Below are 27,419 nucleotides of genomic sequence, written 5' to 3' on the forward strand. Positions count from 1 at the left end.
TCATAGAATCATAGAATGGTTTGGGTTGGAAGGGATGATCATCTAGTTCCAACCCCCTGCCATGGGCAGGGACACCCTCCACTAGACCAGGTTGCCCAAAGCCCCATCCAGCCTGGTCTTGAACACTTCCAGGGATGGGGCTGCCACAGCTTCTCTGGGCAACCTGTGCCATTGCCTCACCACCCTCATTGTAAAAAAAAAATTCTTCCTTATATCTAATCCAAATCTACCCTCCTTCACCAGAGGCTGTTACTTCTGATGCTTATGGACACCTGTGCATGTATAGAGAAGCAGTTTCACACATCCATACTGACAAACATGGCTTTGTATTCCTGAATTTTTAGTACAGCTCTGCTTTTGGATGATCAGAAATGTTTTCAGACATTTTAATTTTGATTAATTGATTTTATTTTCCAGAATATGTTACCATTGTAGCAGTCATTGCTAAGGCAGTGAATGGCAGTCTAACTTGCAGGCTGAGTTTAACCCTTTTATAGGACAACCTAGATTCAAAGACTTTTCTCAGGGTGGTGGCACCTTCCACGTAGCTTAATTACATGATATGTTATTGCTAGCTTGTCCTGATTTTGCTCTTCCCTAGTCATATTTCATGGTCATCGTTAGAGAAGAATCCCTGATCTGAACCAGTGCTATTATCCTTATGGTTTTTATTTTTGCTATGGGTTTTTTTCAATAATCAATGCTAATGTGTTGGTTCATTTCAGGTAAGTCACCAAACTTTTATGATTCCACTTATAACACCCACCACGTGTCCATGTGACCTTGTTGTGATGGTTGAATGGTCTGAGCCACAAAACCAGACATAAAATAAGAAAAAGTCAGCTTTCAGCTTTTAATACACATGCAGCCGAACAGAGCAGAGATAAGGACTGTCACAAACGCTTTGATATTGACATTTCTCACCATAAATCCATAGAAGACACATACTTCTTCCAGCGTTAAGTACACCATTGAGTGTTAAGAAACATTTTTTGTTGCTACTTATTCTCAAATGGGACAGGGATGGGAAGAGAGGAAGCACTTATATTTGTGCAGAAGCCATTTCTTATCTCAAGTCTATCAGTTAAAATGTGAAAATGGCCATGTTTATATTTGCAGAACTCAAAAACCCTAAATATTTGTGTTAGTCCTTCTAAAAGGGAGATCTTTGCAAAAGCTTAGGAATAATTGCTTAATGGTAGTTTTAAAGTCAAAGTCAGAATGCACTTGTTTTTGTAAAAAAGATTGAATAGCAAACCCAAATTTTACCCAAGCAAAATGGTGCAATTTAGAAGAATAATTATGGCTGTTACTGAATTATTTAACTTTAACACATGGCTTTCAGATATAAATCTGCAACTGAGCTTGGAAATCTGTGTACAATTCAGTTTCTCAATTTTTTAAAAACTACATCTATATAATGTTGCATACACATTAATATCATAACAATATTGTAATATCAATACAAGAAATAGATATATGGCTAATGTATACGGGTATACCTAAAATGAGAAACTGTTCTAATTTGTATTTGACAAGGAATTTGGTCCAAAGCTGAAGGGATGCCTTTGGTTAAACAGGAGCATGATTTATGTGGTACATTTAGTCACAGCATTGGCTAAAATTTGCACAATGTCCTAAGCAGAGTGTAGGCAATGTAGACAGAATAGGCAGGCCAAGGTGAAAATCAATGCAAAACTGAGAGTATTTATTTAAAAACAAAGAAAAAGCCCTTGTCTACACGGAAATAATAATTAAAAAATATTCTCCTCTTCATGTTTTTCAAGATAATCTTACTGATGATCAAGGGCCATGGGTGGACCCCTGGATTAGTTACTGCTCTTTTTATTCTGGGACCCATCCAATTCAGCCATAAGCAAGAGTGAACAAAATTCTGACTAGATTCTTGTTTATTCACACATGTACACATGCAAATGTACACAGAGTCACACATGGATATAGAAATAAGAAATGAAATTGTGTGGTAGCTTTATTCTGAGCAACACTCAGATTGTAATAGTTATTTCTGACCCAGATTTTCTCCATCTGTGTGTATCCAAATACATATATATATATAAAAATATGTATGTGTGTACACTTATGCATACATAAATATACAGAATGAATTTTTGTGTGTGTGTGTGTATATATATATGCCTGTATGTACATAAGGTGAGACACAGAGAGAGAAATTATAAGCAAAAGATATCAAACCCACAATATGACCTTATCTCATAGATTTCTTAGCTAATTTTCATAGCCTTGGAAGACAAATGCATTTCTCCCTGGGAATAAGTATTAAAATGCATTGATCGTTTGAGAAGATACCTGATGACAATTTGAAATACAGATTATTTATAATTTCTTCTCTCATTAACAAACTATAAAGTGTCAGCAACCATGGACACTGAATTTGTTTATTAAACTTTGCCAATGTTTTTCTTACTACTATTGTCTACAGACAAACTGATTTAGGGTTTTCTTTTCAGTGCTTCTGCTTTTCTCTAAGAATTAAATTTACACTTGGAAAACAACAAAAAAAAAAAATTCCCAAAGCTTTAAAATATGCATTGATTAATGAGTGTTAATTGTATGATTAATAAAATTCAGTCATTAATAAAATTAGTACTCATAGTTTTGAAGCCTTAAGACAGAGTTAAATCACCTAGCTCTTTTATTTAGTTATAAGAAAAGCAAGACAATAAAACAAAGGAACAGGAGCTCAGCCTGGTTAAAACATTACAATCATACTAAGTAGAATTAATTTAACTTTTAGAGAAAAGAGCTCTTCCAGACAATTACCCTCCTCCTCCACTTTGGAAAGCTGCTTACATATTTATTTATATGAGTGATTCCCTCAAACAGTTCTGATGTCCAACCTTTACTCTTACAGCTGCACTTATAGTCATTTGTTGAAAGTAAAGCAAGAATAACACTGGTGAAATAGTCATGTGTTCAGGGCTGATGTTTCTCTTTTCTTTCTTAAGGATTTGTTAGTCACCAAGTTCTTTCACAAATAAGTGAAAGGGAGTACCTTTTATCTTGCCATGCAAAAAAAGATATCAGACCTAAGAGAATGGCATTTCTAGTTGTCTGGCTTTTCTCCACGATAATAGGCAAAGATGCCAACTTTGTGACAAACATATACTGAACAGGAATGTGATAGCCTGGTATTAGCAAACCAAGTGATAATGGAGAAATATATATATGTGTATATGTATATATATAGTCCTACACCACACATTTGGACAAGAAACTATGTAGTAAGTGATCTTTGCCTCGTGGGTATGGTCCACTCTACAGCTGTTGACATGACATCCAAACTCATCTGAGATGCAGATCATTATAGACTCATTTGAAAAGCATGATCCTCCTGCCACCAGCTGTTCATCAATAGCATTGCATTGGAGGTCCCTAATACGGGGTCCTGGAGCTAAGCAGACAGATGTGTAAAGATCTTATTGCTTTAACATTGACACAGTACGTGATTACATGACAGAGCTGAATGAATGTCATGCCAGTGGCTGGAGTAACTACTTCGGGGAAATGTTTAGCTGTGTGTTCTGTAATGCTAGTGGTGGAAATTTGCCATGTTTCTTTTAACTCTATCCTTTCTGCTAAGGGTCCTAAAATGCTGAAGTGAAAGGACAAATCACAGAACCAAACTTCTGAAAAACAGATTATTTTGAATACAGGGAAATTTTCCTTTATCTTTTTCTCCCTCTCTCATCCTTCATCTTCAATGAGTATCATAAACTAATGATATTTCATTTTATTTTCTGACAGCATAAGGGTGTGGCACAGAATGCATAATCAATATTTTGTTTTGCGCAAAATGCAAAGTTTTATGGATTTGGATTATTGGATCAGGATTTAAACACAACCTGATTTATGGTTAAGCAGTAAAATGGGCTGGTTTATTTTGGAAAGGTAGCAAATAATGAAAGAATATCTAGAAGATTACAGAATTGCTATTCTCTCCTTTTTAATGACTTATTTAAGTCAATCTGCCACTTCCTTCTGAAATCAGAAAGCTCAATTCTTTTTCTGGTATAAGAGGAGTGGGGAGAGAAAAAGAATGAGGTATGAGTGCACCTGTGAGTATAAGCGTGTATGGGTTCATGTGTGTGGGAGACAGAGGGAAAGAGAGGGAGCAATAGAAGGAGGGAGGGAGGGAGAGAGATATAATGAAAAATTTGGATTACAAAAATGTTTCTCAATAATAAGTCCAGCCCTCAAAGCAAATTACATTTCTTTTCCAACACTGAAAAGCTTAGTATTAGATCTGACACTTTAAAATATGCCCGCATGGCTGTGCCACATCCAAGCTGCCAGCTTTTGAAACAGCTTCAAAGCCAAAGCAGGGCATAAGGTTTAAAGAGAGCAGTCTAATTTCCGAGCAGAGGCTCAGTAAAGCATGTAGACAAAATCCTGGAAATGAAAATGGGCTAGAGCTTAAATAAATATACTCTATCCCTCACCATCCCTATCCTCTTACACATATTCTTCACTGTAAATATTATCTGGAATTTCCTGCCCCTGAGGTCCTGGCAAAATGCACTTGGCTGTGATGGAAGAACATATCAAATATTGTTTGGACATGGGGCATTAACAAGGAAGGTGTGGGATTTGGGGACTGAGAGTTTTGAATCCCTCTCTCTCCTTACTTCTCCTGGATATAAGGTTAATCGCTACACTCTCAACAGATCAAGAGCAAAATAAGAGGGAAATCTCTATGTAGTCAAGACATTAAAAAAAAAAAAATAGAGTTGTGAGAAGGTGCAATGTCTGTTTATCTCAGTTCCTAACTATATTGCATGAGGTAGCTAAATTTGATTATTTCTATTTCACAGCTGGGAAAAAAAAACAAACAAACAAAAAAAAAAAACAAACAACCAAACAAAAAAAAAACAACTTAGAAAGAGTAAGGGCACATCCTGCAAAGGGACATGTAAAGTTTACTCTGCACCAAGAATGTAATTTATAGTGCTGAGCTTAATTTTGCTGATTTTGAGAGGGAACTGAAAAGTCTCCTAATTAGATTGGTATTCATAGCACCCAAGATGCCCAGTACCTGCCAGAGAAGAGATACCTTTTTCAAACTCTTTCTTTCCCCAGACAGAAGCATTTACTTCCCAGTGTTAGCTCTGTAAAACCAGTAACTTCTGTTTAAAGATGAAGTTTCAGAATCTGAGCAGAGGTAATCTTTTACATCTCCACATTCAAAAATGACTGAACAATTTTTGAAACCCAGGGATGCTTCACAAAAGTCCTGGGGTTACCATGTTCAGCTAGGGTTCAGCACGTCCATGCAATCCAAAGTAATTCTGTGTGGCTATGGTGTATCACTTCCAGATTTCTCCCGTGAAGTATCTTCAGTGAGAGTCCAGTACAGACACTGAATGTGATGAAGTTGTGATCTGAATCTCTTGGAAGATGATGAAATGTAGTCTGAAATAACATTACAAATCGCTACGTTTTGTGTCAGCAATGTCCCAGACAATGCTGAAGTAATAAGGAATATAACCTGCATTTCTCCCAAAGCTGATTACCTTTTTTTTTTTTAATTGTCAATATCTAGCCAATAAATGACAGTTAGATGGTTTATTTATATATTTCTTCTTTTTTTATTGCAAAATAAAAATTATCTTGATCCAGTTGATGAATGCTACTTATAAGGAGGTTAAAATAACAAGTCATATATACCCAATTAACAAATATTTAGTAAGTATTCTGAATGTAGGGGGATATTCAAGGGAAAGATTTGTTACATATTCTTGCAGAATCATATAAATTAGAGCTAATTACAAAATATTTGTGAATGAAGAAGGAAAATAATGAAATTTTTGTGAATGAGGTTAACTATGAGTAGTTAGTTTTGATTAATAGCATCATATTTGGATTTTCAAAGTAGATAATAGTGATGTATACTGATTCATAAGAAGAACAAAAAAAATTAAAAATTACACACCTGTAATTTATTAGATCAAAGTGAGTAACTATTTGATGTGTACAATGGTATGAAACGAGGAGGCTAAACAGAACCGATCAGATTTTGCCTTTAATTTCTTCTAATTTGGGGGAACTCTTACTCTAATCCTACATAAAGTTTATTTAGAAGGGTTTAGGGTTGAGATTCATGTATTCTAACCCTAGATATATAAAAATTTGATGTCTAAGTCTGAGCCACTTGTTTGAAAATCTGTCTAGAATCAGACAAGAGAAAGGCATGACCAGAGGCAATACATCTATCATAGGCCTCTATCTTAGGATGCGACAAATGATATCCAGATGTTGCCCATTTTCTTATATTGCTATCAAGAAACTGATGATGACCACCTCAGATCCAGACTCAGAGTGTTAGGTAGAGGCAGATGAATCACACCCTTAGTTACTCCCTGAAAGAAGGCCGAGAGCTTTTAGTTGCAAATGCAGTTTTTATGAAAGTATTCAACAAGGTGATTTTGATCTGCATTCATTTAGAAGGTTTTATTTCTTTTTTTTTTTTTTTTCTTTTCACCAGAATAGAGCCCTCTTAGGCAATGGGTCTAAAGCGGTCCAATGGGAGAAATAAAAGTTTGTTTCATTCCAAAATATTCCTTGTAGCACCCCAAGCTCTTCCTTATCTCATAGTCATGTACAGAGTGAAATGTTGACTTTGGCACCACTGTTGAGCATGCCTTTCCCAAGATCCCTCATTTCTAATACAGCTACATCTCTATGAGATCCAGTATCTTCATTAGGCTCACTTCCATTCTATTTATATCAGCTTGTTCAAGATTACAGCTTCACATAGTTAGTGACTTTTTTGGCTAGGCAAGATTTGTGTTTAGCAAGTTGATGTTCTGTAACAGATGAAATTCCCGATCTCAGATTATACAAAACAAGCATAAACATCTTCAGAATGTGCCATTCTGTGTTACAGCTGCAGTGGTATCTTTATTTTTAGTCCATTCTTGCAGCAGTCAGATGATTCTCAATAAGTAGTTCTACATGATTGCAAACAGGTACTGTAATTATAGGGGGAGTGATAAGGGCTGCAAATAAGAACAAAAAAAAAAGAAATGACTTGACCCTTTGTGATCTTTTCACACGCGAGAAATAAGAAACACCAATTGAAAATTGGTTCAACAAGCATGAGAAACAGGAGAGGAAAACTCACCATCTGCAATGATAATGATGCATTACATCTTTCACTGAAAGTTCTCTAAATACTTCATAGATATGAATTGCTATGTCTTTGAGGCACATCTGTCTGGTTAGTGAGTCTGACTGGAGGCAAGTGAGTTGACACCCGGGAGGTTGGATGACTTGCTGAAAGGGTGTGTATGGGAATGCAGAGAAGGCCAAAACGGAAATCTCAGAGTGCCCTACTCAGACTCCTAAAATGTATTGCTTTGCATTAAATATTCGTGTACACTTCTGACTCTTTTTGCAGTGAGTGCTAAGAACCCCCAAATCAGTAATGTATTTTTTTAGCATTAGAAATACTAATGAGGTTAATTAGGCCACAGAATAGGAACGCGCAGATATTTAGAATGTACTTAGCCCTTCTGAATATCCTTTTCTCCTTACATAACTACAAGCTGGATTGGAACAGAACCCAGAAATCAAAACTGGAAGACCTTCCCCTCAACTCTTGTGTTATTTGGTTGCTTCTCTGTATAATGGAAATATACTATGCTTACCTAAATACAGTGCTGCAGAAATTCAGACTAGAAAGAAGCCATATTTTCTTTTAACAGGAAGGGTAATTAACCACGAGTGCAACTTACTTAGGGTTTTGGTAGATTCAGTAATGCTCGAAATGTTTAAGTCAAAATAGTCTAAGAGATATGTTCTAGTTCAAAGAGAATTAATTCGTGGAAGTCCTATGACTTCTGTTATGAGGGAGGTCAGATGAGATGTTCACAATGGTCCCTTCTGGCTTCATAATCTATGAAGATATGAAGCTATATGAACCTCTTTCAAGAGATAAAGATGATGGTAACTGTCTATAAATACTTGATAACATGAAATTGCTAGAGGAACTATTTAAGATGGTTAATGATGGTATTATAGGGAATAATGTCCTCAAACTGAAAAGACCAAGGTAGAATATTTAAGAAAGACAGTATTTTCTAGAAGTGAGGTCAATTGCACAGTGGAGTAATTTGCAAAATTGAGCTCCTTAAAAAGAGCTGTGCAAGAAGAGAGTGAATAAAGCATGTGACTAGTCTATGAAACAAGTCTGTTCTAAAGCTGGGTAATTAAAAACTAAGTTGTTCAGAAAGTCTGGCACTGCATTTTATTTGGTGATTTTACAAAACAGGTATGCTTTCTTTTTACCTTTTTTTAAGCATTGAATAGAAAATGTTTTACCGGCCAATGCGTTCTTCTCTGAACAGGAAACTTCAGACTGTAGTTATTCCACCTGACATACAGCAGATCCTACCAAGAAAATGGCTAGTCCATGAAACAGAGCAAGCTTTCCCCTTGTGACTTTGTTGCTTTGTTCCCCAAAAGTGAAAATATTTCCCTTGGAGATAGATACCTAACAACAGTCTAGCATACCTCCTTCCACCTCACTGCAAACTGACTCCAAAAGACAAAGCTGTGAATATAGAAAGGGCTGACATTATTTGTAGCTGTGGTCATGTTTCCTGCGGTTCCCCTCAGCTTTTTTTTGCATACTGAGGTGGTTTGTCAGGGCTTTGCACACATTCTGTGTCTAAAGGAGCCTCATTACTGGCCTGTGCAGAGACAAGGGAGGTGGAGAAGGATGACAAGGTTTGCATTAATTGCACAGCTATCTGTTGTTCCAGGGGCCGTTCAAGCATATAATAACTTAAGTAGAGTTTCACTGAGTTGGAAGCTCTTGCTTTTTGTAATGTTTTGGCAAGCTGATTTCTTATTATAGCACAGTTGGTATTTCTTTTTAAAGTCTTGACAGAAAGCTGTAGGTGGCCACATAGCTTTTGTCCTGCTAGCAATACATTTGCAACATTCCATTAGTCAGGCAAGAACTCGAGTGGTACAACTGGATTTTACTATGTAGAAGTTCTTGATAGAGGTCATCTCAGACAGCACAGTTCAGATGTGAATCTACCTGCAAATTCCCGTAAAGCATGGGGATAGCTAGTGATTGTTTTGGTCTATTAATTAGGGATGGTGGCAGCTGGAAAGTTCATCTCAGTATTCACATTCCTTTAAGTCTGGAGTATCATCAACAAAATTTACTATGCCCTCAAGCTATCCTTCAGTAAATTCAGTGTCATTAGGCTGATATCTGCATCCTCTTTACTCTTTCATATTGCCTATCAAAGGAATCTTCTCCCAAGTTACCCAAAGGTTTGAATTTGTGTGTGTCTATGTTTTAAACCATCCTTAGTATTAAATTGTCTGCTACTTCTGCAGCTTGGGTATTCATAGAAATTGGTGGAGTAAAGCAGAGAAATTTAGCCAAGAAAAGAAAATGAATGTTGAAGATTCTGTTCTAAGATTATATTAAGGTAGAAGAGCACCCGGGAAGATAATGTTGCCTAAGAATTTTGGAATGGTGGAGACTAGCTTCTTATACAACATCACTGGAAAGGCAATTCTCCTTCTCACTGCTTTGGCATTTGTCAGACCAAATCACAAGACTAAGTAGTTTTTCTATCTATTCAGATCTTCAAATAAATCTGTGTTTAAACTGTAAATGTTTGTTTTCAGTAAAGATTTTAGAAATTCTGGGGTTTTTTTGGTAGGGATGCCCAGAGAAAGCAAAATATAATAAAATATCAATATGGGAAAATTACTTAAACATAAGTGGAAGACATTGGGCTTTAAATACTTTGAAAAATCAGTCCATTCAATAGTCTGTGTCAAGGCATGAACTTTTTTAGATCTTGAGCCCAAAAAGTCAGTTACAGTTTGCCCACTTTGCCTCAGTTCCTTTTAGTACTAAGTTGGTAAAGGCAGATCCTGTTCCGGAAGTTTCTTACACCAGTCATTTTCCTCTTCTAGTGGGCTATATTCACAATACACTATGGCACAATTTAGAGTGGCCTTCAGGTAACTCTGTTTCTTGTAGGTGACATAAACCAGACCATACATTAACAGAGCTACAGTACAACCACTTTTGCCCTATGTGGCAAGCTGAGGTTAGAGGTTAAGGCACACCTTTTTTTTCAGACTGGATTTGCAGATTTTGGTCTGGTTTAGTCTTTGGCATCTGCCATACACAATCAAACACATAAAGCAGAGAATCACTGTCATTTTTAAATCATGGCTGTTAACAGTATGAGATGGATCTTCCATCACACAGTTTTCCATAGCAGTTAAAAATCTACAAAATTATACTTCTAAGATTTAAAACCATTTGATTATAATTTACATCTTATTAGTAAAGGAGAAAAAAAAAGTATCCATTACCAAATGTAAAATTAAATGATCATTAAGCTAATTAGCCAGTTTGTTGTTCTCATTGAGTTTATTGTTTCAGTTGTATCTGTACATACTAGCAAAGAGCTTAATTTGTGCAGAAATCAATAATTTCTTTTGTTGTTGTTTTTGATGTTGTTGTGATAATGCATGCATACATTTAAATTGTATCAGTGAAAAAGACTGTAGTGAGAGTTTACTTTAGGCTTTGCCAGAAAACCATAGTACCTGAGCTCAAATTGATCAGGGATCCAAATTACTCATTAAATAAATATTCATGGCAATCTACTGTAGCCAGCTAATGGACAAAATTTGCTAGATGTTTTCATGTGCTTGAGGCCCAGCAGTTCTTATTGCTGAGTTCTTTTGCAAAATAGAAAATACATGCCTCATGCTTGAATTATAGGAGTACTGGCAAAGTGAAGATTTGTGGATGTAAGTCTGAATGTTATACTGCCTTATGAACAATTATTCTGGTGCATATGGATCTTAACTGTGTTCCTGCAAGAGTACTGAGAAGTGTTTTGGCTTGAAAAATTCAGTTGTCATGTCAAGACAAGTAGTTAAAATCTAAAAAGGGACTTTGATTTTACAGTAATGAGTCAGAGTGCTTAACTTTTAGGTGTCTTGATAGTGAAACTCATAATCCTGTTTGTGCATCGCTCAGGTTGAGATTTGCCTCACCTTTCCTTAGCTAAGTATTCCATACATTAATATCTGAGGTTTTCTTATTAAAAAAAAAAAAAAAAAATTAAAAAAAAAATCCCAACCCTAAACCAAAACTAGTATATGAACTCTCATATCTTTTTAATGACTGCATTATGATGAGAGGAATCACCCTTAAAATGGACTATTTTCCTCCAAGGATTACAAAGGATTATTAGGATGATGAGCTTTGATGAAGACATCTGCGTAGTAGACATCTGCATCTGAGCAAAGAAAGAACACCCTTAGAGTCTATACATAATGCATAGAAATAGGCACATCAGCTCCTGTTTTGTTCCCCTGGCAGGACAAAGACTATAGAGAAAAGCAGTGAAAAAAGTCAGAGCACCTTGAATTTGCTTTTAAAAAAGGAAAGGAATTTACTTTACCTGTCTGATTACAAGAGAGAAGATATGTTGACTAATTACTGAGACAGTGTAGTTAAAGAGTCTTTCATGTTTCTCTATTTTTCAGTTAGCACCACCTACCTTTATTTCTATTGTTAATTATTAATAATTATTTTAGTTTTGTCTTGTATTCTGGTAAATTCCTATTTTAGAGTGGATTCTTCCATTCCCTGAATAGTTTCTGTGTAAAAATATCTAAGAACTATATCCTAATGATTTCATTAAACCCCTTAACCCTCTCCAGGGTCCTCCCCGGTTATTTTCCTTGTACACAATGGCTGCCATTACACTCCCTCCCCATTCCTAAGGGGTGAATAAGGTAAGGAGGAGAAGCTGATTAAGCAAATAAATAAATAAACAATACCCCCCCACCCCCCCAAAGCTGGATCATAGAAGCTACAATAATTCATAAACAGGGGAGGAAAGGGATGAAAAACAACAGCAACAAAACACAATTCCCCAAACAGTTGGCACATAAAACAGCCCAGAGGCAATCTCTCTTGTAGCACATCAGCCAAACACATAGGTATTTATGTGCAAAACAATTCAGTTTACTTTCCCTAATCGTCCTGATTCCTCCCTCCCCTGACAAAAAACTGTGGTGCTTATCACAGGAAAGCTGGTACTTTGCCTTGTCACTCATATAGCCCTTGGGTATGTATGGCCTTAAAAGAAGTCCAGGTATGCTTCCCTTTGATATTTTGTTGGGATGGGGCAATAAGGGAGATGAGATGAGACAAGCAAGGACAAAATGAACTGTCAGAACAAAGTGAGGGTAAGATTCACTGGACTAGACATAGTTCAATTGTCTCCTACTAAAGTAAATAAAATAAGTTGAAGGGTCATGTGCTAAAAAAACCTACTCATCTCCACTCATTATAAAGAAAATTTAGCTTAGCTTGATTACATAGCTAGAGTGACTCGTTACAATATATACAACTTCTGTTGCTGTATATAAGACAGATAAATGCCATTCTGCAGTCTATGCTGATCTGAGGGGCTTTTATACAATTCCTCATTATAGCCTGAAAATATCCTAAACCAGTCAGTCCTGAGCATTGCTTATGTGTTTTCTTTAGTTAAGTCATGCAAGCAATGGAAGGAAATACTATAAAAAACATACTGGTGAAGCACACGTAATTTTATTATGAATTTCATGTTGATACACCCCACAGTACAGCTCATTTTATCAGCAGCAAAAAGTAGGAAATAAACTGTTAATTTCCTTCCTTCTTTCAGTGTTTATATAAAAGATCTAGCAAAAACTCAGGCTCAGCCTGTGAATTACAGTACCTGCTACTGTATTTGTGGTCAAAACTCAGATATTGTTTAAGAGACAGTTTACTTCCATATATAATATGGACTAATGCACAACTAATACAAAAGAAAACCTCTAACCATCCAAAATAGTTCTGCATCCTGACCTGGAGACATGATACTTCTGGGAACCACATTTCCTAAGAGGTCTGACCTTCTCACACCAGAAAATTTCTAAACAAATTCCCCACGCCTGTTGATATGCTCCATTTGAACAGAAGAATAGAATAGGAATAGGAATAGGAATAGGAATAGGAATAGGAATAGGAAGAGTAGAATAGAATAGAATAGAATAGAATAGAATAGAATAGAATAGAATAGAATAGAACAGAACAGAACAGAACAGAATAGTTCAGTTGGAAGAGATCTGAGACCTACAATAATAATCTAATCCAACTGCCTGACCATTTCAGAGCATTGTTCAAATGTCTCGTAAACATTGACATGCAATTGAACATATTGTCTCTCTGTTTTGAGAAACAAACAGACAAAATAATAAAATATAGTGATAGTAATATAGTAGCCTGTTACTTCACAGATATCCATGGCTGAATAGCACAAAAAACCCTCCACCAACATAATGTCTTTCTATGCTCAAACCATTGCCTTTTAAACAGTAGTTCTAAATTTAAATATACATGACTTAAAAATTGTATATTCAAGTAAGAAGATAACAAAATCTTCATATGATCTTCAAATTGCTATTAAAATCCTAATAGTAAATCAGCATCTGTTTGGCACATTCATGGTTGTGCAGCTAAAGAAACAGGCCAGAAATTAATAAAAAAAGATTATTCTGGTCATATTAGACTGACATAACAAAGGTGTGAGAGTGCCTAGAAAATGATTTTAGAAAGGAAGAAGAAAAACTAGTCTAAAGACTAGTCCTGGAAAGGTGACATAGCCTTCAAGGATATAACACCTTTCAGAAAACTGTGTTTTACCAATTTATTAACTAGAATATATTTCCTCTTTAGGCTAACATAATAGAAAATAATGAAATCCAGGAATTTTCACTTTGATATAATGATTTGGAAACATGTGAACATCCCATTTATTAATTTATTAATTAGATGTTTATAAACCTGTATGAAAGCCTCTGGAAATAAGTCACAGAATCTCTGAGATTTGAAGGGACCTCTTGAAAGCACCTAGTCCAGCTTACCTACTCAAATAAGACCAGTTAGAGCAGGTTGCTCTAGAGGATGTGACTGTTACTGAGTAGGCAAATCTTGATATGAGAAACCTGTTGGCAGGAAACCACTTATCAACTCCTTCCATCTGACCTCATATTTTGAACTTGCAGAGTGTTCCTCATCAAATTCCTATTTAAATTCACTAGGAATGATGCAGCCTGGAAGAACTGACAGTGATCATCTTAACCACACAATGCCAAAAGACAGCCCAGAACTATCAAAAATCCCAGCCCTAGACCAGAAACTTGGAGAGGAGTCAATAAGTGTCAGAGCAAGCACTGAAAATCAAAAGTTTGAAATTGAGGTCTTCATTTCCATCTGCCCACTATGAATCTCCATCAGCTACTGATTTTCCCTGCTGTAGTTGTGATAAATAAAATAACAATTAGGGTAATACTGTTTTAAAATTATTGAGACCATGTTCCACATTATATAATCAGAATTATTAATCCAGCTTCACAATTAATTATGCCACATGGTTAGATGAAATTATTTAATAATATTACAGTGCCTCAAGGGGTAACAGTACTTTAGCTGTGCTAGACACCCTATATCTACCTGCAGGATGGAAGTCTTTGCTTCAGAGAGTTAATGGTCTGAATAGTGAGGCATAGTAAAGGACTGAAGGGTAGCTAAGGGCATGGGAAGCTGAAATGACATGCCCCAGGCCACATAGCAGATCAGAAGTAAAACTGGCGGTAGAAATTGGATTTCAGAATTCCATACTTAGTGCCATGCACAAGCCCATCTTTATGTTAAACACACTGTTTTATGGAAATCTCCATAAGTTCAAATTCTCATGAACTCTTGCAAGTCTATGCAAGAGACTTTCCTAATTAAAACTTAAAATTATGAAGTTGAACAAAAGGGAAATGCATTTTCAGATTCTCCATTGTAGAAGGTAACAGAGTTTCTTCCACTGGCATCAAAACTTGGAATGGAATTAAAGGTGAACAAGAACAAAAAACCATCACTTCATGATAGATGTTTGTAGTTACATAATAGCAGTTACATAGTGTCAGATACAACTATGCTCAAAACATTTTTCCTGGAGAGGAAGAAAAAGACGTTATTCAAAGTTACGCAAATATTTTAATATTTTTCTTCTTTTCTTTTCCCTTTTTTTTTTTTTTTTTAAGAACTTTCCTAATGATACATGTTGGTCTTGTAGTCTTGCAGAATCACTTTTTCGTGATATATAACGTAATTAAAAATGTAATTGATCTTTGACCTAAATCTCAACAAAATAAGTAGCTAGGTGAGTACTGAGGTTGTGGTTAAGACATTGAGGAATCTTTTCAGCCAGCTAATACAGGTCACACAGCTTTGCTTAACCCTGTATTTTTATTGGTTCTGCCTTGAATGGTTTAATGCTGTGAATATAAAATAAAGATATAATACAAAAAAGGCTATCCACTCGAGATAGCTATGAAACACCTACTAATATGCAACATGCATAAAACTGAGGAAGAATATTTGCTGCGTTCCTAAACATGAATAACTTAACCAGCTTCTACAAAGCTGGGAGATTTCTTGATAAACGAATGCAAAAGTTAAAGCAAAACATTAGAAGTTTTCCATAATATCTCTGCTTGTAGTTCCATGAGAATATGTTTAATTCAAAGCCACTGAAAAATTATAAGTCTTGCAGTAACTGGTGGGTTAATTCCCTGGTCTGTGTTAGAAAAGATGACTTTTTCTGCCTTTAAGACTGATTAATTAATTAATCGAAGACATTTTGTTTTCTTACTTATGCTTATGAGGAAGAACTGGGAAAAGAATGGCTGTGGAGAATGGGATATTTGTTGAACCAAATTCTTTTTAATATTTTAATTTCTTGTTTACTGCTATTTACTTTACTTTTTAAAAGTAGTTCAAAAAATGTGGTGATTTAAATACCTTTTCTAAATATGCAGTCTAATAGTGATGGCCCATTTATGCAAAGTGCTGTGTTTTACATAATATATTGAGTAATGTGTACTGAAACAAAATTATGAGACTTTATAATATTATAAAATAAAATCTCTATTAAAAATGTCAGTGGAGGAAATACAATCTAGAGATTAAAACTAAATTGATGAAGAAGTAAATTCAATCTGAATTGTACTAAATAGGATGCTTGTGACTGTAAGCGAGTTATTGAATCTTTCAGTGCCTTAGTTCCTAGTCTCCAAGAAACCACTGTTAATGCTTCATTATTTTGTCTTACCTATCCTTGCTTCTCACCTGGACAGGATAGGAGATCCGTACTGCAATCTGTATACACATTGCCAGCAAAAGCAAAATATCTACATATAAAGGAAATACTCCTGAAGGTCCATAGATATACAGACATCTGAACAGAAAATGTGCTTCTCTGAGACAGCTAAACTGCCAGCTATAATGTCTCTGTGGGTAGTTTAATTATCTCTCACTGATTGGAAATAATATAAATTTACAAGGTAAGTTCAGCCTTTAAAAGTTAAACCTAATCAATTCTTGGAAAGAAATGTTATGGGTATCCAGCATGAGAACCATACTACCTGTTTGTCGATATCTGTATCACGAATTTTTATATCTGAGCTAGCTTTCTTGTCTCCTTTATAGCACAAGAGAGCTGCTGCCCCTAGAGAATGATTCCCTGAGTATCGTGCTTTGACAGATGCACAAATACATTAAATGACTCAACCGCTGTTGATCCGATATCATACTGTTGACTAAAGGAAGATCTATATGGGATATTTTAAAGATCTAGTATAGAAACAGATGAAGCACTCTATAAAAGTGCTTAGTCTTTCATGCTGACTGAAAAGGGAACAGAGATGTCTCCACTGTAGAAATGTGGCATGTAATTCATAGCCACTCAGTGCACCCTAGTACTTCACCTGGTCTTCAGTAGCCTCTCTCTGAGGGCATGAGTCCCTTTTGGTGTCCGGAAAGGATAAATCTGGACTTTAGACCTCCAACAGGGTGGAAATTTGTGCCCTGCAGTCCAGAATGGGGGGAGAGAAGCATCAAGCCTACACTCCTGTTAGCATTTCTTAATTTCTTAGCTCTCCCTTTGTTCTAAACTTGCTAACCACAGTTATCATCTGTTGAGTGGGTAGCTACTGTTAGTCCCTTTCTGTGAGGTTTCATTCTTTCCATTTGTTGTACACCTGAGGGTAAGCAGCATGTGAGAGCATCTGGTTTGTTAAGTTACTTTGTTCAGGACTATTCAGTATAAAAGAAATAACAACTAACAAGGAAAGTGATAAATTAAACACACAGACACACAGACAAACAGGTGATAATGGAGACAACAATGAAGACCAGAGCTCTTCAGCCACTGGCTGATGGGTCACTAGTGACACTGCTCAGACATAACCTTGGAGAAGGTCAACCTGAAAAGGGGGACTCGAGAGTGACATGAGTATAATGAGATATCAGAAGGAGCTTCTAGAACTATGCAAAACTTTTCATGGGATGATTAGTGGAAGTATCTAAGGTGGGGGAAGGGGGAGCTGAGGATGGATGGGGGAAGAACAAGTGTGGGACAACAGAAAGGAGGGAGATAAAAATGGCAGACACATGCCAGCAAGCTACTGGGCTGTGTGCTTGTCTGATGGAGCCCTGTGCCTGGTCTGCCCTACCTTCTTATTAAATACTTTTCTTGACTAATTTCTCCTGTGCAATTTTATTCTCTGTCCTACACATCAGCACTACAAGGTCTGAGTGCCAGGGACTGGCAATGGCGCCTAGGGTCATGGGCCCTTAGATCTGGGTATCAGCACCCAGAGAGACCAGTGTGCAAGAGAGGTTTGGCTGCCAGAAACTGGGAAAGGGACCACTGGTCACAGAGCTCATACGTCTGTATGTCAGTAGCTGTGTATGTGTATATGTATGTCCGAGTGTATGTGTATGTATGAGAGGTCTACAGTCAGCAACTAGAAAGACATAGGTTTATTTATTTTTGCCCAGTTATTCATGTCTGCATGTATGTGTATGTATAACTCTCTAACTGACTTCAAGCTGGACTAGCTGGTGAGTAGGAGGATACTTGCATGTGCAAAGACACAGTTTGAGCCAGTGGTGAGTAGGGGGTCCAGGGTATGGTCATGGATATTACATAGACTGAGAACTTGCGCTACTACTCAGGCATCTCTGACAGTGGGTATGCTTGTGAGATCGTTGGGTGATTGCATGCATGTTTGTTACGTGACATCGAGCTGGACTAGCTAACGATTAGGAGGAGACCTGCATACTGGACAGACCTATACATCAGGCAGATCTAGAAGCCATGTTGTTATTTGAGGATCTGTGAATACAAGAGTGTTTGTGAAACTAGAGAGTGAGGAGGGATGTGAGCTTCAGTCCCGATCGGCTGATTTTCAGAGACTTCATTTTTTGTCATATAGAAATATATATCCTAGAAATATAAAATATATCCTAGAAATATATATGTAAAAAAAAAAATCACCTTTCTTCTGTCTCTGTAACCTAAGAGGGAGAAATTTACTCCAAAATAACAGCTTCAAGAGGAAGGCAGGAGATACTTATCTCCTTGTCATTCCTTTCCCATTTGTTTCACCTCCATTTTGGGGCAGCCTCCTGCTATAGGCTTGAAAATGAATCTGAACCCACATAATTTCAGATGTTTGCACTTTAAAGAAAGTAGCCAAATTTGCATTTTGGGATAAAACCGATCTCTCTTTTGTCAGATTTCCAGAGTGTGCTATCTGAACTGATGGCAACTTGGGAAAAGAAGTACCAAAAAAGGAACTGGTTGCGAGTTGAGTGCTAAAATGTCTCTATCAAGAAAAAGTCAGATATAAATAGGCTCAAAAGCTTCCCAGGTGCTGAAATGAGAAACTAAAGGCAGAGTGGACATGGGCCAGAGGTTTTCCAGTCCTCTTTTTTGGACTTGTGCTATCTAAATCATATCTTGTTGTCAATTTAGGAGCCTAACATTTGAGTCTAATATTTGATCTAGTTCTTGCTTATATCCCTTATCCAGGTTCTTCAGTGCTAGTTGTCATCCATGCTAGCAGGTTCAGGAAAGAGAGTTAGGACCGACCCACAGGATTTGTGCAATCCTTTCGGTTTGCATAATGTAGTATTGGATGGATATAATATTTTAACCTGTGAAGCACTATGGAAAACAGCACAAACTTACTAAATCTGCCATACATTTGGAAAGCAAAGGTAATTCTGAAAAGGTTTGAGCAGCAGATGTTTCCCAGGGAAGTTTGCTATCTTTTCTCCATGCCAATTGCTTGATGAATACAAAGAACACATCATTCTTTATGACTGTGAATACAGTGCCTTTCTCAAAACACTTCTGCCCATGCAGTCCTTTCACTGTAATGGCAAAGTCAGTGTTTTTGTTCAAGATTTTCCAGCTGATCTGTTTTATCAAGGGGATAATGCAGGCATACAGCCAAGCATTGCCACTTCCTTTGTAACCTCTCTCTAGTTTCCACCTTTTTATCCTGTACTGAAGAGTAGCTTAAGGAGAAGCAGAGGTCAGACCAGATTTCACAAATCAATATTTGACTTAGCAATACAGTCATGGATCAGAAACATAGTTGTATCCCAGCAAAGGAAATCAGGGCTTTATCCATCCCCCATTGGAATTATATTCAGCAAGAAAACATGAGTCAAACTCCTGAGCCAGGATTTGGAGATGCAAGCTACCTTCCATCAAGTAAGCCACTTTCCTTTCATTATACTGTGAACTTGTGCTTAAAGCATCTTCTGACATGAGATTGTCATAACCTAGTTCCCAGTTTGTATACCTGCCTTGGGAAGGGGACTTGAGCAGAAGGTTTACTTTACAAAATTGAAAAAGAAGGGAGTGCTAAGAAAATTTATGGGGATTATGTGCACTGTCTAAAAGTGTCCATTTTCAATTCATGACCATTCCATTTCACCAGTTTGCAACTCTGGGACCATTAGATCTTCATTGATATTTCTATGGGTAAATTTTAAAAGAAACACATTCTTACTAGGGATGCTTTTCTAATACAGACAAGTCACATTCCTGTTTTCAATACTATGAGGATTTAAAGAACTTTTTTTCTATTTTCAAAACGCACTTTGCAACTGCTCCCTCTTTACCGTGGATTGAACTAATATCCTGCATCTCAGAATAGAAAAGTACAGATTTTGTGCTGGGCTCTGCTAACCCTTGATTTCAAAGTCTGGCTTTTAGATTAGCATTAAGTTTTGTTATTTGCTGATGAAAATATAGGCATAGACAGACAGATTTGGACATATGTGGAGTTTATTGCCTTGTTTTTCTAAGCCATGCTTTCCTACAAAAACCGTTCCATCTTGGTTGTATAACCAAATAGACAAAAACACAACATTGACTACCTACCCCCCCTCTTTCAAAGCTACAGTGCAAAACAGTTATAATGTGAACGTCATGAAAAAGGCAAAAAAAAATTCAGATTTTTCATCTGAACTGCAGCCACACTGCTGAGCACTAAGGAGTTCACTAAGTCAATTTAAGGAGGAAAAAAGTAATGCTTGGGTTGAAGAAGTCATAAGTAAATTCATGCTATGAGACCTGTTAGCAAGTTTCCATCTCACAGACTTCCAGGGATATGAAAGACAGTATACATTTGTAAGCAACTCTACTTATTGTCAAGATTTCACTTCAACTATTGGGTTATTTGGTTTTCTGTGGTGGGTCCCAATGTATCAGGCTTCTGTGTGATTGTAAATTACTAATGTGTATACCAATGACAAATACTAAATTACAATATACGAAATATTCCCAAACTCAGATACCAAAAATAAAGCAAGATTTCACCATTAAATTGGAATAAAAATCCAACCAGAAAGCTTTGATTTGCAGTCTTCCACCAAGGCTAAATCCTCAGAAAGTTGTTTGTTTGATTGTTTATTTAAGTCTGTGCATTCATATGCCCTCCATTTCTATTGTATCTGTGTCTCTAGGGTTACATCTGACTAAGGATGAACACAAGGGTCATTCAAGATGCTTATCTGCCACATAGTCAGCTGATATGTGGTTCTTTTTCAAGACTCAAAAAGTAAAATCATCTCTGCAAATTCTCAGGAATACTCAGCTATTTTGAATCATCAAAATGTTTCTATGATACAAATCTCTGATTAAATCCAAAGAGTGTCTAAATGATGAAACAAAACCTCATGTTTCTTAAAAAATGGCTTTGCTCCAAATAGGTCAGTGGAATGCTGTTAATAGCTACCAACTCTAGATCTTATTCAAAGACAACACCTATTTTCCTATTTTTCTTTGGGGTTATTTGGAATTGAGATATCAAATTGTGCAGAAATGCATACTGAGGTATAAAAATATTTATCCTTACTTTTCTTGGTATATCTGCAGAAAGCATTGCTGTACAGGATATATCAGCAATATCCAAGCAAAGCTTAGAATTTTTTTAGTAATATACAGAAAATTCTGATTGACATCCACTCTTGTCTTCAGGAGGTTTATACATGTTCAGGGGTCCAACACTTCACAGCACTATTATAAACTACTTAGGAAAGAAAAAAGATAAATGTCAGAAAAACACAGCAGATCCTTAAGCTTCAAACCCCACTGAAATCAGTGAAAATATTTCTATGGATCTAACTATTTTCATTGAATTATTAAAAGATGTTAATGTTAGCATTCATTTTAGTTAACATCATATGTGTGGAAGTTGGCTGTTCTAACACTTGGTTTAGCTTTGTCTCCAGTGAATGGAGAAAGCTAAATGCTACATTAAATGTCTAAGATATATGGAGTGAGACATCTTTTAAGAGAGCTCATCTTTCTGTTTTGACTTTAAATGGGGCACAAATAATAAGTTTTAACTAGACAGCTGGCATGTGGATGGCTAAAACTGAGGCAAGGCCGACTGAAACTGATAACTAAAGGATACAGGCAACATAGGTAAGGACTTTAATTCTACTTCAAACCATCTGAAAATATATACAAACTAGGAACTTCTGTTCCAGCTATCCTTGCACTCATTTGCACTATCTTCACGAAGTGGTCACTGAGATTACTTTCAACCGTTGCAGAAAATGGAATCTACTTTGCTAGTAGGGGATCTGATTTTGTCTGCCATGCAGATATGAACTCTCAAAATCACAGAATCATAGAATGGTTTGGGCTGGAAGGGACCTTAAAGTTCCAACCCCCCTGCCGTGCATAGGGACACCCTCCACTAGACCACGTTGCCCAAAGCCTCATCCAACCTGGTCTTCAACACTTCCAGGGATGGGGCATCCACAGCTTCTCTGGGCAACCTGTTCCAGGGCCTCACCACTCTCACAGGCAAGAACTTCTTTCAAACATCTAATCTAAACCGACCCTCCTTCAGCTTAAACCCATTCCCCCTTGTCCTGTCACTACACTCCCTGATAAACAGTCCCTCTCCAGCTTTCCTGTAGCCCCTTCAGGTACTGGAAGGCTGCTATAAGGCCTCCTCAGAGCCTTCTCTTCTCCAGGCTGAACAACCCCAACTGTCTCAGCCTGTCCTCATAGGAGAGGTGCTCCATCCATCCGATCAGCTTTGTGGCCCTCCTCTGGACTCGCTCCAACAGCTCCATGTCTCTCCTGTACTGGGGCCCCCAGAGCTGGACGCAGTACTCCAGGTGGGGTCTCACAAGAGTGGAGTAGAGGGGCAGGATCACCTCCCTCGACCTGCTGGTCATGCTGGTTTTGATGCATCCCAGGACACGGTTGGCTTTCTGGGCTGCAAGCACACACTGCCGGCTCATGTTGAGCTTCTCATCAATCAATACCCCCAAGTCCTTCTCCTTGGGGCTGCTTTCAATCCATTCGTCACCCAGCCTTAGTTATGCTTGGGATTGCACTGACCCATGTGTGGGACCTTGCACTTGCCTTGTTGAACTTCATGAGGTTCTCACGGGCCCACCTCTCCAGCCTGTCAAGGTCCCTCTGGATGGCATCCCTTCCCTCCAGTGTGTCGACCGCACCACACAGCTTGGTGTCATCGACAAACTTGCTGAGGGTGCACTCGATCCCACTGTCCATGTCACCAACAAAGATGTTAAACAATGCTGGTCCCATTACAGACCCCTGAGGAACGCCACTCATCACCGTTCTCCACTTGGACATTGAGCCATTAACCACAACTCTTTGAGTGTGACCATCCAGCCAGTTCCTTATCCACCGAGTGGTCCATCCATCGAATCCATGTCTCTCCAATGTAGAGACAAGGATGTCGTGCGGGACAGTGTCACATGCCTTGCACAAGTCCAGGCTGATGACATCAGTTGCTCTTCCCTTATCCACCAACACTGTAACCCCATCACAGAAGGCCACCAAATTTGTCAGGCACGATTTGCCCTTAGTGAAGCCATGCTGGCTGTCACCAATCACCTCCTTATTTTCCATGTGCCTGAGCATAGTCTCCAGGAGGGTGACATGGTTTAGCCCCAGCCGGTAGCTGGGTGCCACGCACCACTCACTCACCCCTCCCCCGGCGGGACGGGGAGGAGAACGGGAAAACAACGGCAAAGCCTGGAGGGTTGGGATAAGGGCAGTTTACTGGGACAGCAAGGGAGAGGGAAACAATCAACAGCAGTACTGATAACAGATATTAACAATGGGTGATAACAGAGAACAATTTACTGATCCAACGACCCACTGACCAGACACTCAGCCCGTCCCTGAAACCGCGCCGGAACTCCGAAACCGCGCCACCCCCTCCCCTGCCCGACCACACCCCCCCCCTTTTATGGTGAGCATGACGTCACATGGTATGGAATGGCCCCCGGCCAGCTTGGCTCACCTGTCCTGGCTCCTTGTGAAATTAACTCTGACCTTGCCAGAACCAGGACAGAGGGTCTGCTCCATAATCTTGCCAGACTTGAAATGGTGAAAAATGATGCCATCTTGAAATGAGGAAAAGGAAAAAAAAGAAAAAAAAAAAAAATCTGGAATCTGTTCAGATACTGATGTGAAGGAAACAGCAAAACAGCCATGCCAAGCCCCAAAGCAGCAACACAGTTCTTATACACTACCCAAGAAAAGTCTTGCAGTAAGTAGGGAGATGGCATAAATTAAAGCAGTTCTGAATAAACTAACATGCCTTAAGTCACTTCGGAAGACAGACAGCATAGCTTTGAAATACCCATCTCCAACTCTTCAATTTCTCTTTTGTTGCTTAGCTTTCTGATAACCCTTTATAATTATGGCTAAATACAGTGAATTTAAAGAAAACCTTAATTGAAGATCAATCCCCAACAGTTAAATTCAAGAGTTCCCTTTGACAGAAAAAGAAAAAAGTCCGTAGAGGTAAATCTCATAAAATTCTGATTAGTTTCAGAGTTTGTTTGATGATAAAAAAGGTACATTAAAGTTTCTTCAAACTTCTTTTTATTTGTTGGTTGTTTTGAATGTCTTCAGCTTAGCAATAGTCCATAGGGGATAAATGGAACAATGATACTTACCACACTCTAAATGTATGGGAGGAGTGTATAGTTTGCAACAGCTGCAGTGAACGCTGACTACATCACAATCAAATGAAGAGTGATCACAATCAGATTTCACAGAAGTGAAATTCATTCAGAGAATATAGACCTCTGAAAAAAACCACAAAGTGAAGGCCACCAGCATTTTACCAAACTGAATTAGACTACATTTTTATAATAACCTAAGAAAAATCAGTGATTGTAATCACCATAATATCATTTGTGATGATTTTTGAACCATTACTGCAGGGTTTTGATCCACATCATTTACAAATATTAACAGCATCCTTAGTGGTGCCAAAACCAGTATGTGTGTTAATGGTTAGAAACTGTGTACATCTGTAATAAAAATTAATGATCTTTGCTGGGGGGGGGGAGTTACATACAATGCTTCTGCAGAAATTATTACAAACATATAAATGTGGGTGTTAGAAACAAATATGGAACTAAGTTAAATGAGGGAAAACCAGGAAAGTAAAATGTTTATCATTAACCAAAATTGTAATCCAGGAGGGTGACTGTGAATAGACATGCCTTAGCCCTGCTACATACTTGAAATGATCATTAGAAAATTACAAGTATGTACTAGTTATTTAACCAATTATTTGTGTTTAGTGCTTAAGTTTTTGAAGGAATTAGAAGCATTCTTTAACACGTTTCTTTAGTGACGTGCAATGCTGAATGTACCAGAGAAGGAGAAGGATAATTATTGTTCTGCTTTTAACAGAGAGGATTGGAAAGTGTCCCAGAGCAAAATGAATATTCTGACCCATATGAGATGTTCCATTACTGGTCTGAAATCCTAGAGGAGAGCCCAGGGCAGACACTAATATGTCAGCAGTCACATTATACTTATTTACATCAGCAGATCTAGTCAGAGGTTTTAGAGGCACATTTTGCTTTTCCTCTGAAGATGACTTCATTAACTTTCCTAATACTATTCCCATTCTTCAAATGTTTCTCCACTTCTCTGGCACTGCTTATACATCAGTCTGGAAAGGACAGTCTAACCTCTGTAAAGGTACAGACTGAGTGGAATTTTTGGGTTACCTTTATGCACCAGGCTTATGATGGCAACAGCTTTCTTTTATAGGAATATGAACTTGGTTTGCAGAGAAGAACATACAAATGTGCTTGGGTGAGCCAGGAGATGTTAACTACTGGGGACCTTCACTTCTAGAAGCAGTTGTTCCTCTCCTGTTTCTACTCCTGCTATAATGTGATCATGGGAACAGTGATTCGCTGGATGTCCTGTGAGGATTTCCCAAGGGACTACTGCATCAATCTCTCTCTGGTCCCCAGGACAGAATTTATTCCATTCCTTGGTAAATTTGGAATGTTTTCAGTTTTCATGGTATTCACATATGTCTCTAAAGTGATGCAGAACCTGAATATGCCTGAAAACTAGCCATAGCTATTTTCAGACTGTATGTCAAATTTTTTCCTCATTTTTCCTCATTTTTCCATCTGTGAAAACAGGGAAAAGTATTCAAGGTGCAGCAACAAATAAATAAATCTGATGCATTCTAGAACTATATTAGATTTTTCATCACTCCACCAGACCGTTATCTCATAGTCATTCTGTGATCAGCATATATGTAAAGATTTTGTCCATTCTCACTATTCACAGGGACAACAAAAACTCTTTACTTTCATTTAAATTTCTTTCCTCCTAGCCACTAAAATCCTGTCTCTATTAATAGACTGCAACATAGCAGTCCTGCACCCAAGGCATACATCTTCTTTATACAAGTTTTTCAGTGAAAAAATTTATCATCTGATTTGTTTTTAAGACTCAGAAACGTTATATGTTTAATACTAGATGTAGATTTTCATGGCATTACTATGCAGAAAGCTGCACTAAAGCAGAAATAACAACTGGGAACTGTGTCACAACTGAACCTAGAAATGAAGCTGGAATCATAGAATCATATAATCACAGAATGGTTTGGGTTGGAAGGGACCTCAAAGCCCATCTAGTTCCAACCCCCCTGCCATGGGCAGGGACACCCTCCACTAGACCACATTCCCCAAAGCCCCATCCAACCTGGCCTTAAACACTGCCAGGGATCCAGGGGCCTCCACAGCTTCTCTGGGCAACCTGTGCCAGTGCCTCACCACCCTCACAGTAAAGAATTTCTTCCTAACACCTAATCTAAATCGACCCTCCTTCAGCTTAAACCCATTACCCCTTGTCCTGTCACTACACTCCCTGATAAACAGTCCCTCTCCAGCTTTCCTGTAGGCCCCTTCAGGTACTGGAAAGCTGCTATTAGATCTCCCCGCAGCCTTCTCTTCTCCAGAGTGAACAACCCCAACTCTCTCAGCCTGTCCTCATAGGAGAGGTGCTCCAGCCCTCTGATCAGCTTCGTGGCCCTCCTCCGGACTCGCTTCATTACATGAATAAAAGGGATTATTTTCCATTTGCGGAAAACAAATGAATTGTTTTGGGATCAAGATAATAAATGGAAAGTCATTGCTTCGAATATTTCTAATGAGTAGAACTGAATGGAGGTTTTGCCTGAAAAGTGTGAACTGAAAGAAAACAGAAAGAAAAATCTCATTTTAAAGTTTGAGCTATAACATCATCTCTGGAGGTGGGTAAGGTGCTGGCCTCTTGACTCCAGTCATTACATGGAGGGGAGAGAGAAAACCCAACTATTGACTGAGAGCAGGAAATATGATGGCCCTCCTACAATGTAAGAAAGACTAAGAGGATTGTGTGATCAGACAGCCCCTAGGAAGCTGCTTTTAGGACTGTCTGCACAGAATTAAAAAGGTAGTTTGTTTGTTTGTTTAAAAAAAAAAAAAGAAAAAAAGGGGAAAAAACCCCCCAAACAATGTTGCTGTCCTGACAAACCTTAAAAAGGGTGTATATGCTCCATGCAGTCAGCAGGCTTGGGAGCAAATATTTCTTCTTTAGTAATGGGTCACAGCTGTTTTCAGCAAT

The sequence above is a fragment of the Grus americana genome, chromosome Z, assembly GCF_028858705.1.
Source record: "Grus americana isolate bGruAme1 chromosome Z, bGruAme1.mat, whole genome shotgun sequence".
NCBI lineage: Eukaryota > Metazoa > Chordata > Aves > Gruiformes > Gruidae > Grus > Grus americana.